This window comes from Chrysochloris asiatica, unplaced genomic scaffold, assembly GCF_000296735.1.
Source record: "Chrysochloris asiatica unplaced genomic scaffold, ChrAsi1.0 scaffold00022, whole genome shotgun sequence".
In the NCBI taxonomy this organism is placed as follows: domain Eukaryota; kingdom Metazoa; phylum Chordata; class Mammalia; order Afrosoricida; family Chrysochloridae; genus Chrysochloris; species Chrysochloris asiatica.
In genome coordinates this window covers 13,941,216-13,944,550 of record NW_006408540.1, presented here as the reverse complement: position 1 = coordinate 13,944,550, position 3,335 = coordinate 13,941,216, and positions in this window count along the sequence as shown.

Sequence of the window (3,335 nt, the reverse complement as noted above, 5' to 3'; positions counted from 1 at the left end):
TCAACTCTTTTATTTCATCACTTTTCCTTTTGCTTTAGCAACTCTGTTTAAAAGCAAACTGTGTATGTTGTTGTTGTTACTAAGCGCCATTGAGTTGTTTTTGACTCATAACGACCCTGTATAGGGTTTCTGAGGAGCGGCTGGTGAGTTTGAACTGCCAACCTTGTAGTTCAAACCAACCTTGTGGTCCAGTACTTATCCTATAACACCATAAAAGCACCTGTAAAGAAATGAAATTACTAATATCTCCAGGATTTGAATGTTAGCTGCTGGAGGTATAATAATTAAAGCAGAGATGCTCCTCATGGAGTTTACAGTTTGGTGGTACTTTAGTGTTAAATGCATAACAGGGGTCTCGTAACAGAATGGCTGGGAAGGGCCTGGATGAGAAGACTTTTCTGAGGAAATGACATCGTTTAAGAGACCAGAAGGATGAGTAAATGATACCTAGATGCAAAAACTAAATGGACTCATGAGGGGAAAGAGACTCAAACTCAAAACCCAGCTCAAGGCCAATTCCTATGCAGTGGAGGTCCGATATGAGTCCACCCAACAAATTTCTTTACCCTGTTCTGACACAAAGCATCCTTCTCACAGCACTCTCTGCTTTACATCTTGATTTGATAATCCATTGCAATGACAACACAGAACTGAAAACAATACTCATGATTGTGGGGTTTATTAGGGAAGTGAACAGGGTACAATTCAGGATCAAAACCAACTTAGGATGCAGTTGTTTTCCAGTCAGCAGCGCCTCTTGTCTGCCATACTTATCTTTGACCTTTCAGCCATGTACCCCTTGGCCTCTGCCTCAGTCCATGGGTCTAGAGGCTGCAGCTCTCTGTCTCCCCATGCCACTACCTCTGCGATTGCCTCTGCTGTTGCCAGTTTTCTTGGTAAGGATCTCACGCTCCACTCATGCTCTTCCTTCTTGGTGGTACTGGGATCTTCCGTTCCTACATCTGAGATGGCTCCTTTTAAACCTAGCTGGATGGCAAAACTAACCAATCCCAGCTTTAGAGTCCTGTGTACCTTGTTTGCATGGTCCTACCCAGTCATGTGGAGTCCTGGTGTGGTGCTGTAGGTTAATTCGCCAGACTGCAAAGCCATTTAAACTGCAAGGTCGATGGTTCAAGTTCACCAGCTGCTCCTTGGAAAACCCTATACAGGGTCGCAATGGGTTGGAATTGACCGACGGCACTTAACCACCCAGTCACATGGTAGGAATTAAGACATTGAATAGAAAAGCCAATGTCAAGTAAATTCAAGGTACCAGACTGGGAAAAAGGGGCGGGTGAAAAGAGGGAGGGGAGGCTGAGGTGTTCTGAAGCAGAAAATAAAGGGCATATATTTTGGGAACATTTTTTAAAAATAATAAACAAATTGCTGTCAAGTTTACTCCAATTCATGGTGATCCCACGTGTGTCAGAGTAGACCTGTGCGCCACAGAGTTTTCAATGGCTGATATTTTTCCAAGTAGTTTGCTAGGCCATTCTTCAAGGCTTCTGTGGGTGCTCTCAGGATTCTTTCCTTGTCTTTGATTTTGGAGAGTTTGATTATGATATGTGTTGGTGATTTTATTTTGGGGTCTCTCTAGTTTGGGATTTGTTTAGCTTCTTGAATGCTTATCTTCTCATATTTCATCATATTAGGGAACATTATTTCCAGCAGCTCTTCGACTATCTTTGCTGTGCTTTTCTTTGTCTCTTCCTGTCCTGGAAATCTGATTAACCATAGGTTATTCCTCTTCCTGTTGTCCCACATGACTTAGACTTTCTTAAGCGTTTTTCATTCTTTTTTTCTGACTGTTCTGTTAGCTTACTAGTGTTGAGGGATTTATCTTCAAGCTCACTAATTATTTCTTCCATTGATTCAAATCTGCTCCTTTGCCCTTTTAATGCAGTGTCTACTTCTGATATTTTGGTATTAATCTTCTGGATTTCTGTTTACAGGTTTTATGTTATCTCCAATCTTTTCTTTTGTTTGATTGTTCCTGCAGTGCTGTTCTGAATTCTTAATTGTTTTCTGAGACCATTCTGTCAGTCATATGCAGCTACCTAAATATCATTTTCCTGAATTATTTTTCAGGTAGCTCCCTTCCCCCCCAATACATTTTCTAGCACTGCCTCTTGGTTGTTTATTTGAGCTACTCTATCTTGTTTCTCCAAGTGTATAGAAGTTGTCTGCTGCTTTTGAGGTTTCATGGTATTGTATTTTTATTAGGTTGATGAATGAATGTTGGTTTCTTCTTAGGCACTCAACAACTGTCTCCTGGTGACTATGATCAGGAGCTGAGCTTATGCGTCATTCTGTGTTCCCGGTTTGTGTAGTTCAGTTCAGGGTGGATTTAGTTTACACTGGTTGTTGTCGTTAATCTGGTGTATAATATCTGGTATTGACTCTAGCCTAACTGGTGTGGTTGTAGACATTACGTAACGGCTGCTGCTTGTTTTTATGGCTGTAGTTGCTGTCTCCTGTTTGAAGAGAAAACACACAAGAGGGCAGGAAAACCAACCAACCAGCAAACAACAGTCAAAAAGGAAAATAGTAATCAAAAAAAAAAGAAAAAGAAATTTAAAAAGTGACAATAGCTTTCTTTTTTAAAAAATGTTTTATTGTGAATTATGTGATAGTTTACATGGGAGAACATTAGCTTTACATTCATCCTATCGTATATCATTTCATTGACATGGTTACAATCCCCTCCATGCATCATCAACCAACCAAAGGGTATACCCTTGCAAGCTTGCCCCCCAGTCGTCAACATACAGCCCCTCTCCTACTCTGGGTCTAAAGTCCCCAACCGCTCCATCTTTCCACTTCATCATCTCTGCCTCTATCTCTGGCATCACTTCTTCTCTGGGAAGGGCCCCGCACCCTGCTCTTCTCCCTTGATGGTCCCGGGGACCTCTGCTTCTAGACTGCAAAGTCAATCACTTCTCTCCTTTTGCTACAAAATGTCTACTTTTACTTTTCCAACCCTCACAAATCAGTAGTGGTAACAGTTATTCACTATTGTATTGCAAGAGACCTATTGGTATCTCCTTTCATCAGCCTCTCCCAGACAGATTGGATACTACTCAGTGGAGATTCTACCTTACTCTGCGCCCTCTGGGTCTAGGTTCCCTCGTGAAAGCTTGTAAGCCAGTCACTTCTTGCCTTTGTAGCCCCCCATTTTGGGTAGCCAATGTCCAAGTTGCCCATCCCCGTCTACTCTGTGTATGGAAGGGGTAGGAATGATCCTTGCTGTAAAGATTTGTCCCCTCTTTTGAGGTACTGCATCCATAGATGTAGGTCAAGCTTATCAAATTGTATCAAATTACTCTTTTTTTTTT